Raw genomic sequence first — 15,967 nt, 5'->3', positions numbered from 1 at the left:
GCTTGAAGAAGGTGTCTTCCAGAAACTGGCAGTAGGACTGGGAGTTGAGCTTGAGTCCATCCTCAACCCGAAAAGGCCCCACAAGCTCATCTTTGATGATACCAGCCCATACCAGTACCCCACCTCCACCTTGCTGGCGTCTGAGGCGGACTGGAGCTCTCTGCCCTTTACCGATCCAGCCACGGGCCCATCCATCTGGCCCATCAAGACTCACTCTCATTTCATCAGTCCATAAAACCTTAGAAAAATCCGTCTTGAGATTTTTCTTGGCCCAGTCTTGACGTTTCAGCTTGTGTGTCTTGTTCAGTGGTGGTCGTTTTTCAGCCTTTCTTACCTTGGCCATGTCTCTGAGTATTGCACACCTTGTGCTTTTGGGCACTCCAGTGATGTTGCAGCTCTGAAATATGGCAAAACTGGTGGCAAGTGGCATCTTGGCAGCTGTACGCTTGACTTTTCTCAGTTCACGGGCAGTTATTTTGCGCCTTGGTTTTTCTACACGCTTCTTGCGACCGTGTTGACTATTTTGAATGTAACGCTTGATTGTTCGATGATCACGCTTCAGAAGCTTGGCAATTTTAAGAGTGCTGCATCCCTCTGCAAGATATCTCACTATTTTTGACTTTTCAGAGCCTGTCAAGTCCCTCTTCTGACCCATTTTGCCAAAGGAAAGGAAGTTGCCTAATAATTATGCACACCTGATATAGGGTGTTGATGTCATTAGACCACACCCCTTCTCATTACAGAGATGCACATCACCTGATATGCTTAATTGGTAGTAGGCTTTCGAGCCTATACAGCTTGGAGTAAGACAACATGCATAAAGTGGATGATGTGGTCAAAATACTCATTTGCCTAATAATTCTGCACTCCCTGTATAGACAATGCCATATGTACGAACCAATATCCATGCATATGTTTCTGTAGCTATAGATACACACTGGCATTTGACAAAGTGGTTGACCTTTTCAACATGCTTCAACAAATGGCCGTCTTTTTTGTTGAGAAGCACTAGAGTAAGGACATGAACCCCATAAATAAATGTAACAGGCAATAAGCGTGAGAAAAATGACCCCACTATGTTTATTAGTACTATTTGAGTAAGATAATTGGGCAAAAATCTAATCAATCACTAGTCCCAACAAGGATCTAAATTAATAAGAAGGCTGAGAAGAGTAAGGGGTCGGAGCATACCCTGAAATATTGGACGCTTTGTTTTTATGTTACTAAATTGCAACCATAACTGTGCAGATAAAGATCAAATAATCATTCTTCCAGATCTAAAACATTTATTTAGTGATTCCAGATGGAGGCCTTCTGTAGGGATATGAATTAAACCTTTAATTTTCCATACATGTCTGTCTCTGCATCTTGTCCAACTTTACAAAGTTTGGCCCTCGGGCTGATGTGACGTCAACACATTTTGTGGCCCAAACAACAAAGTCCTTTCCAGCTGAGTCCTTGAAAAAAAGCTTTGTAGTTAATCTCAGTCACGTGGCTTCACATCAGGACTCAGTTTGTGAAGCGGGGGACACACTCAAAAGCATGAAAACCTTTTAGAAAGGTGTTGATTAGTGATCTTACCTGCTGCGGTTTTTGGCAAGCATGTGGTGGGGAAAGGCATAAACTCTTAAATGAAAGGCTGTTTTGGTGAGGTTGTACTTTGTTGTGTTTGGGATTTTACTGGTTGAACAGACTACACATGTCTAAACCTTCTCAGAGACCTCCGGTAAATAACTTGTATTCATTCTTCTGTGTAAAGACGGAATTTATGCCAGCAAAAAGCCAGACTACATTAATGATGGTCAATCATAGAGCTTGGCAAGCTAGAACTGTATCCACCTCAGTCATGTTAATGCTTCCATACAAGCCAACAGTTTTACACTAAAAAGTGGTAGATTTTATCGCTTATTCTATTTTTATGCCTGAATCAGTCTGCAGAATATAAAAAAACAACAAAATGTGCTGTTTAAAACCTGAAGTGGCAGACTTTTTCTGTGGTGTGAAATGGCGGGTTAAATGGTTTGCATCTATATAGCGCTTTTCAGGTCAATGAAGACTGCCCAAAGCGCTTTACAATGTGCTTCACAATTGCCCATTCACACACACTCACACACCAATAGCGGCAGTGCAGCCGTGCGAGGCGCCAACCTGCTTTTTGGGGGCTTTAGGGATTCTTGTCTTGCCCAAGGACAGTTTGACATATAAGTAAGGAGCCGGGAATCGAACCTGCGATCTCTTGATCCCAAGACAAGCGCTCTAATTATTACTATTTACCGTTAAGGAGTTAAAACAACAACTGTTGTTTTGTAATTTTATTAGCATAGTTTCCGCTACCAAAACCACCAATTGAGAAACTCTGCGCTAAATTATAGTATTGTGTTAGTTTTAAGTATACATCCTCTTATTTTACAAAGATAAAAGAATAAGCAAAATCATCCCTTATCGGCATACTTCTCATCATCCTCTACCTTTTTTTAACTTCCCATTTTTGTCCAAATAAAAATTCATAACTTAAAACAATAAAACGTATCTAACACAGTCCATGGCAGTTTATTTTGTCGATTTTATCTATTAGTTTTTTTAATCTTGGTATTAAATAGCTCCTAAAATCCATCCATTCATTATCTGCACCGCTTATTCTCAGTGGGGTGTCGGTGGTGCTGGAGCCCATCCCAGCTATCTTCGGGCAGTGGGCAGGGGACACCCTGAACTGGTTGCCAGCCAGTCGCAGGGAACATAAAGACAGACAACTCACTCGCTCAATCACACCTAGGGGAAATTGGGCCGTCCACTTAACCTGAAATGCATGTTTTTGGAATGTGGGAGGAAGCCGGAGTGGCCGGGGGAAACCCACACGAGCATGGGGAGAACATGCAAACTCCGCACAGGCAGGTTGGTAGCATGATTTGAACCCATGACTTCAGAACCGCGCCGCAGACGCGCTAAACACTCAGCCGCCATGCCACTGTAAAAAACATATATTCATTTGAATAAAAAGCAAAAGATCATGGACTATCATACACTAAAAAATCGTAGATTGAGAAATTAGCATTTATTTTAAATAGCCTGAGCCTCACCTAGAGAGGGAGCTCACATGATTGTCCCCCATCTTGCTGATACGGGTGACCCACCCAAATATAACCACACAAAAGGCAAGACAAAAGCAAATAGAAGAAAAATGGAGCAGTTTATTCCATTTGAGTGGTTTGTATTCCTTCTTGAGCTTTGCAGCTCTCGTTTTAGGTTGCACAACACCAGGGGTCACCAACTTTTGGAACCCGGGAGCTACTTTTTGTTACTTATTAGCGCACAGAGCTACGAGTTTAAAATGCGTTTCTAAAACAGCTACTTATGTTATTATTACGTCATTACAATGTTTTTTGTTATAACAAGGTTGCAATTATTAGAAGTAGGGTTAAAATAAGCACTGCCAACCACTGATTATGTCAATGATTTCTCATGCTAGTTAGAAATCAAATCTCCAAGAAAATCAATACAACCGTCCAGGGTTAGGTAGCGTTACTTTAATTTGATTACTTTTAATTACTTTTGGATTACTCCAATACCAAATATGCTAATAAAAGACAAAATAAACTAAATATGAATAAAATTACTACATTTTGTGCAGGCTTGGGGAGTGACGGAATACATGGAACGGCAAAAATGATGTTGGCAAGCTGCTTGGATTTATTTTCATTTTGTTTCTGTCGCACTTTATGTCAGTTTTGCCGGAGATCAAAGCCAGGAGAGAAAGCTTACCACGTGTTGTGAGTCATAATTTTATCCATACTTAGTTTCTTTTGTCTTTTATTAGCATATTTGGTATTGGAGTAATCCAAAAGTAATTGAAAGTAATCAAGTTAAAGTAACCCTACCCAACCCTGGACCCGTCATTGGTGATCTATTTTCAGAACCAGTTAGTGGGGTACTGAGGTGCTTTTAGGAGGTTACCTGGTGCTCACCGAAAACCACTTTAGAGACCCCCTGCACAACACAATACTTCAACGTCTAGTGAAATGAAATGATCTGCATTTATATAGCGCTTTTCAAGTCAAGACTTCCCAAAGCAATTTACAGGGTGCTTCACATTTCCCAATAGCGGCCGTGCAGCCATGTAAGACGCTAACCTGCTTATTTGGGGTAATAGGGGTTCAGTGTCTTACCCAAGGACATTTCGACATGTAACAGAGAGGAGCCGGGATTCGAACTGCGATCTCTTGACCCCAAGACGAGCGCTCTTCCTCCTGAGCCTCTGCCGGTCAAATATTACACAGCGTCTCTTTTGGGATATTTTTCCCCCTATTTTGTGAACAAGTTTCTCTAGTGGAGTAGAGAAATACCTTTTTTAAAATGAGTCATATTATATGCCACTAGTTTGGGAACATTTATGTGTTGTGTGTGTGACAGAAGCAAGGCACTCTTTCTTTTCCCGTATCCATGTTTGTCATACTTTCCTGACCTCTCACCTCACATGTCAAACTCCCCCTTAGCTTATTGCATCACTGCCAGGAACTCACAAGTGAAGGCTGGAAGGAGGGAGGTGGACTGCCAAGATAGGTCAGATAGGAGACTTACACTCTATTGTTGCCATATGTTGGAGATACTGTGTACTTTGTACTTGGAGCGGAAAATGAACAGCGTGTAGGAGACAAAGAGAGTGATTTGTTCTGTGCACACCACCAGTGTACAATTTAAGAATGAATGCAAGTGTTTGTATCAAGTCCATCACTGTGAAGAGATATTTGGAGAACTTTGGTAATGGACCGTGTCTGGCACGTTACTGAAAACTAGTAGTTAGTTACAGTTACTACTTACTTCATTTGAAATGTAACTCAGTTACCCCTTCTAGATTACTGTCTTCAAAAAGCAGTGTTACTCCGAAAGAAACTATCTAGTTATGAATTACCAAATATATTTACAAAGAAACCAACCGCTCAAAAATGCTCTAAATTAAAAAAAGAAAGAAAACGTGTACACCAACCTGTGAAAACTGAACACTTCATATTTCTTGGTTTTTGCAATCTTGAGAACTTGCTAACAAACACTTACCTAAAACAGTCCATATCCATTTAGTTTCTGGGGTTCAACCCCCTCAATGATCTCCTTCTCCTTTTCTTGGTACTGTCCAAGATCTATTCTTCAGGCATGGTGTCAAGAACCGGAACAGGAGGAGGACCCAGATGCGTGACGTTTCTCACACAAGCTTTATTTTACGGGAAATGGGGCAGTCATGCACGTTAACCCAAACGCCAGTGATTGGGCAATCGTGGGGCGGAAGACGTAAGACAGCAGTCTGGCGTGGAATGACGGTAAGCTAGAGGCCAATGGGATCGATACCAATTGCACGAGCACATATCGGACAGATGGGGTCGATACCGGACGGGACGGGACAGACAGGATTGATATCAGGCACTGGAGACTGGAGTCCAATAACAAGCAGGACGAGATAGACGGAAACGATACCAGACACTGGAGATCGAAATTGTACAGAACAAAATAGTCGGGAACGATACTGGACAGGAAACACAAGCAGGAAACCGGACAGAGTCAAAACCTACATCTTGCGGGTGCAGAGGTTCGTTCGACTGACAAAGGGAGAGTGAGAGCACTCAGCTTAAATAGGAAGGAAGCCAATCGGTCAACGAGCCGCAGCTGGCACCAAACGGGCGGGGCCAATTGGGCGCCATGGGCAACCGTAACACATGGTGTATTTAAAAAATGATCTTACAAATGAAAACACCAAAATTCAACACTTTCACTGTAAATCCTGTGCTCACATTTGCCTCATTGATTGATTTGGTTTGTTGTTCTTGCATAAGTCTTTCCCCACGCACTGGTGACACACAACTGATGTACATAATCAACACACAACACAAAATATATGTATATAGTCTTTTAGCCTATATATTTGGATGCAATTTATTGTATTCTGTTTTAAACTTCTTTTCAAGTAAGATTTCATAAACATTTTATGTTAATGACGATCAGGACAATCTTGAATCTCGAATGCGCACATATAATCTGATCCCCTTATTTGAGTAATTTATTTTATAGTTGTAAATATAGCTTGGATGGACAGTAGGAAGAATATCTATATGAAGAGAAATTCAGCGTCCTCATACTGTGATTGTGACGGGGCCACCATAACTGTATTTCAGTTGTAATTTGTAAGTAGATATAAACATGTCCACTCATCATTTTCAATGGATAGAAGGTCTTATGTGGCACCATGCAGAATTGTTCAAGAGTTAGGAACGCTGAAATTCATTATCTGCATTAAACTCCTTTTTAATAAAAAATCCATCTGGGTTCTTATGGGTTAATGGGTAACAAAGTAATGCTCCATGTAGTAATGCCGGTAAGTTACAAAATCGTATTAATAACGTGTTGCGGTACTCGTTACAGGGTAAAGTACCGTAAATTCCGGACTATAGAGCACACCTGATTATAAGCCGCACCCACCACATTTTAAGAGGAAAACCAATTTTGTACTTACACAAGCCGCACCTGTATATAGGCCGCATGCGCCCACATTGAAAAATGTAACACAAACACTAAATTAATCCAGACCTTACTTTAAGTCCCGCGATTGAAACTGAATGTCCTTCATTAAAGTACACAGTCCAAAAATCACAGCCGGCAAAATGAACAGAAAATGATACCGGTACTTAAGGTTTGATGCAGACCTGCAGAGTCCGGGTCCCGTTGAAAGTAATCCAAGGAAAAAAGTGTATATTTCCAAAGGTAAGGGTGGGAAAAATATATATCCACTATTGTCCGCCGTGTCCACAAACACTCACCTTTACTGGTCCCCACTTCCCGTCAGCCTGCGTTTGTTACGCCCCTCTTTTTAATTCGCCCGTGGAAAACATATCAGAATAAGTGTCCAAAATAAATACAAATAAATACATTACAAAAATATACAGTTGGAAATACATATTATAAATGGTTACACATATTTACAAAGAAAGACGGTACACCGAGAGAGTTTTCAAAGCTTTAATAATAACAATATAACTTTCATCCCAAACGGTGCCTGTGACAGGGCAGTTAATGGTTGCAACACGCTAGCAACACACTCGCAACACAGTAAACGGGTCTGTTAAAAAAACATACCGTACTTGTAAAAATCACGGTAAGCCGTCCTCATCTTCCTCCTTAGAACTGAAGCCATCAAAGTCGTCTTCCTCAGTGTCGGAAAGAAACTTTGTCATATAGACGTCGTCCCACGCTCCCATCCACTCCTGATTCTGTGCCCCCCTCTCTGTCACGCAGCAGACCGGCTTTTTGGAACCCGTTGGTGATGGTGGATTTTTTGATGTGCCTTTCTTTTTGCATTTTGCACGATGAGGGTGTTTTTACGCTAATTTAATTAATGCACAAGCCAAGAAGTTGCAGTCCTCCTCGGCGCATATATTCCACCGGTCTAAATCTTACCTTTTGTACTCGAGCGCCACTGGCGGCCGTTAGAAAAATTACATAAATTGCCCGCCTCACTGAATAAGCCGCAGGGTTGAAAGTTTGAAAAAAAAGTAGCGGCTTATAGTCCGGAATTTACGGTAATTGTGTTTCAGGAATGCGTTCCTTTGTAACACGCTAGTCCCAACACTGGTTACGAAGCATACATTTGAGAATGGCAGCATGACGGGGAAAGTTTGGGTTGGTGGTGAAAACAACACACTTAAGGTAACATTGGGATAGTACAATAAGGATACAATTATACTCATTAATATGAAAGTAGCAGCTTTATCAGTTCTTCTGAAGCAATAGTTTTCACCATGGGTTGGTAACACAGAACTCAAGTATAGCATCAATAAACATCATAACAACCAAAAACCTCTAATTACTTATAGCACATTATGGGAAATCCCTCATCAGTCAAGGCAATGCTAGCATAGTTTACAGATGATTCAAACCAAGCCTGAGCAGGCCCAAACTATGAGATCTATTATAAAGAATCTTACAGTATGCCATGATGCATGAATAGACATTTGATTTTACTTTATTTAAGATTATGTAGAAGAGAAGGTGGCTAATTTCTCTTGAAACATCAAAAACAAGTTTTCTTACGAAAACTTTTATCTCTAGTATTTGGGAATAATAATCGTAATAATTATAATTATAATAATAATAACATTGATTTGACTCAAAGAAAGAACTATTTCCAAGTGTTTTCATTAAAAAAAAAACGCAATTTAACTGTGTTTCAAGGCCTTGTTTGTCTACAAGCTCACAACGAAAGTGTAAGGAAATAAAAAACATAATGGAAAAATTATTTATATATAAAATCGAAAAAATATTTATCACAAAAAAGAGGGAATAATATTCTGAGAAAAATTTAAAACAGGCATTAATAGGTCATTATTTTTGAAGAATTTCTGTTTTGACAGTAGTTTTTAAAATTTGATTTTCTGACGTTGATTTGTATTTTTCTTACCTCGATATTTTCGTAACAATAACAACAATAATACTACTATTTCCTACGTGACTTAAAGAAAGAACAATCTCCCGGTGTTTTGATTTAAAAAAAAAAAAATGTGGTTAAACTGTGTGGCACTGCCATTGTCACGGTTGCCATGGCGCCCAATTGGCCCAGCCCTTGTGGCGCCAGCTGCGGCTCATCAACAGATTGGCTTTCTGTCTTCAGATTCAGATTCAGATTCAGATCTACTTTATTGTCATTCTAGTACACGTGTATACAGAACGAAATGTCGATGCATCTGACCCCCACAGTTTCCTTGAATGTACAGATATAAATAAAGTTGTATTGTATTTTGGCTACGTATAGTATTTTACCATAGTGCCGATAGTGCAAGAAGAGTAGCTAACCAGATGTGCAAAATGGGCAGTCAGGTTAACAAGTCAGGTACACAGTAACATTAACACTGTAACAATAACGCTGTAATTACAATAGTGCAGAGAGCAATGTGCAAGGAGTGGCAAGCTATAAAAAACTGCCAGTAGTGCAAAAAGTCAGATTAGCAGCCGTTTAGATTTAAGTTAACTATATGTTAGATTGACCATTTAACAGTCTAATGGCCAGGGGGACTAGACTATTGCGGAGCCTGGTGGTCCTGCACCGCACACTGCAGTACCTCTTCCCAGAGGCTAGCAGAGTGAACAGTCCATGATGGGGGTGAGAGGGGTCCCCGGTAATGTTCTTAGCATGGGATAGGCAGCGCTTCTGGCCAATGTCCTGAATGGAGGGAAGTGTACCCTTTTTGACCTCAGTGCACTCTCGCTTACTTTGTCAGTCCGTCAACGAACCTCTGCCCCGTAAGACGTGGGTTCTGACACAGTCCTGTTTTCCTGTTGGTATTTCCAGTTCGGTATTGTTCCCATTTATTTTTGTCCTGTTTAATATCGGTTTCCAGTTTCGTTCCGTCTACTTTTGTCCTGTTTATTATTCTCTCCAGTTTTCGTTCCTGTCTAGTTTGTCCTGTTTATTTTCGATAACCTGTTTCATTATCAATCCTGTCTGTCCGTCCTGTTCGCTATTGACCCCATCTGTCCAATATCAACTCAGAATCGATCTCGTTGGTCTCTGGCTTCCTGTCTTTCCACGCCAGACCGCTGCTTAACGTGCATGACTCCCCATTTCCCGTAAAATAAAAGGCTTGTGTGAGAACGTCACACGTTTGGGTCCTGATCCTGTTCTGGTTCCTGACAGCTATGTTTGTTTATTAGCTCACAAAATAATAAAAGACGATATGCATACACAAGAATAAATTATAATATCTAGCCGCACAAAGTGGTAAAAAAATGAAAACCTTCGTTCATTACAAAAAAAAGCACATGAATAATAAGCGTGTATGTTTTATTAGTCTTGACGTGTTGTATATATTCTAGATTTATTCTCAAGTAGAAAAAGGTATTTAAAAAACATCAACAAAATATAAAGGAGAAAGAAAGAAATCCAGAAAAACTAGAGAAAAAATATAAAAACACATTTACAAAATCTGAAAAAAGGAAAATAAAATAAGAAAACAAAAAAAAACCAAGGAAAACCGTGAAAAAAACAAAAATAATAATATCATTTAAATAAAACATTGAAAAATTGCATAGAAAAGATAGATAGATAGATAGATAGATAGATAGATAGATAGATAGATAGATAGATAGATAGATAGATAGATAGATAGATAGATAGATAGATAGATAGATAGATAGATAGATAGATAGATAGATAGATAGATAGATAGATAGATAGATAGATAGATAGATAGATAGATAGATAAATAGATACTTTATTCATCCCCGTAGTGAAATTCACACTTCCAGCAGTATCCTTGTGTTGAAAAATAAAAGTGGGATTCCATAGAATAGCCCCTATAAAATGTCCATCATAAAGATTCTCCTCAAGACTGCACAGCGAGAGGGCTTCTCCTCCACCAACACAAACATCTTAAGGCAAGAAGCTCCATGCATTCAGCTCCATTTATATATCTAGCGCATATTTTCCGTCTCAATGCAAAGTGTTGCTATAGGCATTTTTCTATTAGAAATTGTAGGTTGTGTGAATGTACTTAAAAAAATTGGTGGTTGGAGAGTGTCGGATTCCTCTTTACATTCCTGAGAAGAGATTACGAGACCGCGTCCCCCTTTTCCTGATGTGATATCTTTACAGGAGTGAATGGGAATGTGGATGTGTGGGTATAAATCAGGTCTACATTTGGCTTCAGTTCTATATGTATAATATATATACATGTGTATATAGTCACCAGCTGTCACTGGCTGTTTTGTGATTGTCTGGTGTCGAGGAATTTTGATCATTATGATGTAAAATCTACAGTAATATTAGTCCTGCGATTTAATTTATGTCAGGACCAGAACAGAAACAGGACCCACTCGCGTTACGTTTTTCACAAGTTTTATTCGGAAGAAGGGAAAGGATTGCACACACAATCCGCTGATCGCTGGCCGCGGGGAGCAGGTCGCTCTGAACACGGAAGTGGGACTTCCGTGGCAAGCGATGGCGGTGTCAGGAACGGGTCAGTAGCCGGGATAGAAGAGCAAAAACATGGTCGGATCGGAAACAAGTCGAAAGCCAGGAGAGGAGAGTAGACGTGGTCGAGATAAAAAACGGATCATTATTCTGGACGGGAGAACAGACGGGGTCGAGATCGAAACAGGTCATAATTCGGGACGGAAGAGCAGACGTGGTCGAGATCAAAACAGATCGTAGCGGGAGACAAACAGGAGCAAAAAAACGGGACAGGCGAAAAAGGGCTTGCCGTGTAAAATCAGAGATTCGCAGACGGACCAACCAAAAGGGACTGACACGGAGTCAATTTGTCAACAAGCTGCAGCTGGCGCCACAACGGCGGGGCCAATTGGGCGCCATGGCAACCGTGACAATTTAATGTTGCAGTTGCAGGCTTTTTCTATACACAATCAATCACATCGACATAGACTATGGAGGGCTCGGTCACCAGAAAACAGGTGTTAAGAAACATTTCTACAAAGACACAGACAAGATCATTCTGGCATACGGCGTCAACGTGTCGTATGCTGGCAGTAAGGCAGCGGACGGGAAAAACATACAGAGGAATAAACACATCCCAAAATATAATCAATTACTCTCTGCCCAGACTAAAGGATATTGCTGGCTTGCGATACTATAGAAGAGCCGTCAACATTATAAAAGACTCTTACCACCTCTTTGACCTGTTTTCGTCTGGTAGGCACTACAGAACCCGCAACACAAAGACAAACAGGCTCAGGGACAGCTTTCTCCCAAGGGCCATCACCACCCTGAACGAGCGCACAAAACTGAAAACATATTTTGCAAATTGTTTGGGTTTTTTTTTTTTGCTGCTATATGTTAATGCACCAAACTGTGAAAATATGTACCTTGTGATTTACTTTGTTTTTTATTGTTGTTGCTAAATGTTATTCCCCTTCTTTTCATTCCACTATTGTTACGATGCACTATTCTTTTACGTTCATAAACGTTGCACAATTATTAAAACCCTGATCGCACGTAAGCAGACTCACAAAACTGCAGGCTAACCCCAATTCAACAAAATGAGTGACATATGAGAGAAAAAAAATGAGGACAAAAAAGTGATTTTTGCAATACAGTGTGACAAATAAGTAGTGGTAAATACATTGTCCGTCTGTTAAATATCTGCAAAAAACCTCATTTCTCTGTCTCTCGTGTTTTATTATGATAGACACAATTCGTCGGTGCATTATGCATATGTAATTGCATTTTTGAATTAAAATGTAATCCTGCAAAGTAATCCTAAATGTAACTATGTATACCTTTAGTCTGATCACATATTCTTTTTTAATTGTATGGAATACAATTACATTTTTTTTGTATCCTAATTACGGGGCAACACGGCAGCTGAGTGGTTAGTGCGCCCGCGGCAGAGTTCTGAGGTCATGGGATCGAATCTGTGCAGAGTTTGCATGTTCTCCCCGAGTTATGTGGGTTTGCTCGGGGAACTCCGGCTTCCTCCCACATTCAAAAAATTGGCCAGGCCAAATTGTCCCTAGGTGTAAATGAGCGAGTGGATTGTCTGTCTCTGTGTGCCTTGCGACTGACTGGCAACCAGTTCAGGGTGTCCCCTGCCCACTGTGCAGATAATGAATGGATGGATAATTACATAGCACCGTTATATGTTACTCCCAAAGCCTGTGGAAAATGGACGCCAAAATAGCACTTAGGGTTTTTCTGTTCAACAATTAACTTTCCTCATCAAACCCCCCCTTGCTGTCTCAGCCATCACCAACCATCATGCCTCCATGGAGATACCTGTGACAGCCAAACAATATCGGTTAACTAAACAGGATGTGGCACTCATGATGAACCCTTATTCCGCCTGTTTAAACAGAAGGCCTTCCCTGCACTCGTGATCCCGTGGCAACAGTCAGGCCCTATTGTGACTTTTGCAAACAGTCTCCTTAGGTTTGATCTAAAGAGGAGATTCTCTGAAAAATGGTGGTTTATGGATGAATATAGGTAAACAGACAATACGTTTGATACATGCAGTCTCCTGAACTGAAACTTACTGCAAAGCTCTCATACTTGAGGTATATGCTCATTTTAGGGGGGAAATATTTCCCACTCTTCCTACTTAATACATGCATTCATTTGCACACTAGCACAATCGTTTGAATTGGGGCTAGTGCTAGCACAATCGTGGGGCGGCATTAGCTCAGGAGCGCTCGTCTTGGGATCAAGAGATCGCAGGTTCGAATCCCGGCTCCTCCGTGTTACATGTCGAAGTGTCCTTGGGTAAAACACTGAACCCCTAATGCCCACAATAAGCAAGTTGGCGCCTTGCATGGCTGCACGACTATTGGTGTGTGAGTGTGTGTTAATGGGTAAATATGAAGCACTATGTAAAGCGCTTTGGGAAGTCTTCATTGACTTGAAAAGCGCTATATAAATGCAGATCATTTCATTTTCATCTCATTTCATTACATGAAGTATCGGGTTATATTTTGTAAATGGAAAAACTGGTTTATTTTGGAGGCATTTTGACCTGTCAACATCTACATTTAGCGTCTTATCAACAGAAAGGACATGCGCCAAGAGTCTTTCATGTGCCAGTAAAAGGGAACCCAACCGGTTAATGAATAGAAGATGGAGTGATTGTTAACAACAGTCAAATTCAATGAAATAAGCACAGTTGTTTTTTTTAGTTCTGTAAACCATTAAAACCAACTGATGTGCAGTGAGGTTCGATTTACAGATAAAGAAACCAATATCTTATTAATGGTTTTATTGGCAGATGTCATATTGTCTTACTTTAACTTATAAATTAAGTCTATGTGCTGCTCCTTTCGACTAAAAGCATTAATAGATAACTAATCCTTCATTATGAAAAACAGCCGAAGCAACTACAAAACAAAATACTGGAAGATTCACTTGCTGTTAGCTCGCTAGTGCTATTACTAATGTTAATATTTCGGGCTAAAGTATCTATCTATCTATCTATCTATCTAAAGTGTGCGCCAAAGTTAGAATCCTTGGTCTGATTATCGCCCTCTGCCATGAGGCAAGAGGATTGCGTGCCTCACTCCGCATCTGCAGATGCTCAGTACAGTAATAAGTTACATACATATTGTATTAATAATATTTATAATATAATGTGACTTTCTTTGAAAAACGAAAATCCCCAATTTGTGAAGTCTAATGAGAAAAAACTTTAACATTGGATAAATATAATCATTTAATATATTTTTAATTTCATATTTCCATTATGACTGCTGTGCCTCCCTTTACTGCACATCACTAATTAAAATTGATAAGGAATTTTAGTAATTCTTTTCTGATTGTTAGTGCCAAAGACATTAAATTTATACATATCTTCTTATAGTATCTCGAATACTAAATATAACATTTGATCTCAGAATTTAGTTTTTTTTTCTTGTGTATTTATTCCTCAACGTTTTTAAATATTTTATAAAAATCTGCATTTAGTTATATCTATTTTGGGGGTGTTATTTCTTACATAAGAATATAAAATTTAAAAAAAAAAATAATTAAAAATAAAAACGAAATAAAAAAGTTAATGAAGTTTTGTAGCAGCGGTCTTTTCTTTTATGTACACAGAATCAGCTTAATGAATACAATACGATTTAAAAAGACTAATATGGCAGAAGAAAATATTTCTTTGACCTGCTACCCTTTGAGAAATGTATATTTTCCTACTTTCTATAAAAAGATATTGTGTATTGTTTGACCACTAGATGTCACTGTATTGTATAGTTCAATCAAAAATGAGTGCTATAAAGCACAAGGAAGAATACAAACTACGGACACTCAAAAGTGACCATGACTAATTTTTGGGGCCAGCCTTTCACAAGGTTTTTGTTTTTTGTGGGTACCCGTAGCAGCAACATGGCGGACAATCACGTCAGCTCCCTCTATGTGTGGCTCATCCTACGTAAAATAAATCCAAATTTCTCGACCTTTGAGTTTTAAAAAAATGCATGTTTATTTGATAGTTGACATACTTTTGCTTTGTTTTTTTTAACCACTACAAGGAGCTACATAATACGCAATGACCTTTTAAATACATTTAGAAAGCTGTGGAAAGGTTTGGATGCCGCTTTACGGGCTTTAGCACTACCTAATGTCTCTATGTGCATGGCAGTGATCACAAGTCTGATGGGGATTTTTTAATGTAAGCGCTTACTGTACACCTAAAATTAAAGATACTGTAACTTGAAATTGACATTCACAAAAAATATATGTATTTTTTTACCTGTAGTAGATTGCATGCGCAAACTGGACCAGCTGATGCTGGTGGCAAACAGTCACAAGCTGTGAGTGGCCCGAGGGATGAGCGATACTGTATGTGTGTATTATAGTTCATGCATTTTTGTTTACTGTTTAAATCAACATCATTTTTTTAAATTAATGAACTGTTTCGAACACTAGGAGGCACTAAATAATGTACACTGCCACTTTTAATCTGCTAAAAGTCCATTCATTTATTTTCTGCACCGCTTATCCTCAGTATGGTCGTGGGGGAGCTGGAGCCCATCCTAGCTATCTTCAGGCAGTGGGCAGGGGACAACCTGATGGTTGCCTGCCAGTCGCAGGGCACCCAGAGAAAGACAACTCACTCGCTCATTCAGACCTAGGGAGAATTTGGATTGGCCAATCAATTGGATTGTGGGAGGAAAAGCAAAGTGCACAGGGAGAACATGCAAACTCTGCACGGGGAGGCTGTGGAAATTGGAATTGAACTCTGGACCTCTGCACCGTAGTGCTAACCAACCAGCCACTGTGCCGCCCTGCTGTAATAGATCTAACTGCAATCCTCTAGTAACTTAATCACAACAATTACCGTACTGACAGCTTAAGAATATTGGCACATGTCTTTGCCGTGTACGCGGCATGACCTGAGATGCCCGTCAGCTGCGTGTCCCATGCCAAGTGTTGCAACGTGTTCTGCCAGCGAATCTCGAATGCAGATAAAGGAGGGAGTTTACAGGAAGCCGA

The 15,967-nt window shown here is 39.9% G+C and overlaps 1 protein-coding gene across 1 annotated transcript in view; it reads left to right on the top strand.

Moving 5' to 3' along the window:
* smtnl2 (smoothelin like 2) overlaps nucleotides 1–15,967 on the top strand; it is a 48,792-nt gene that overhangs the window by 18,341 nt on the left and 14,484 nt on the right. The window lies entirely within an intron of this gene.

Source organism: Urocampus carinirostris, chromosome 10 (genome assembly GCF_059441175.1).
Source record: "Urocampus carinirostris isolate Australia breed hairy pipefish chromosome 10, RoL_Ucar_1.0, whole genome shotgun sequence".
Taxonomy (NCBI): Eukaryota; Metazoa; Chordata; class Actinopteri; order Syngnathiformes; family Syngnathidae; genus Urocampus; species Urocampus carinirostris.
Note: the sequence above shows the minus strand (reverse complement) of the source record. Positions and strands in the feature narration are given on the sequence as shown.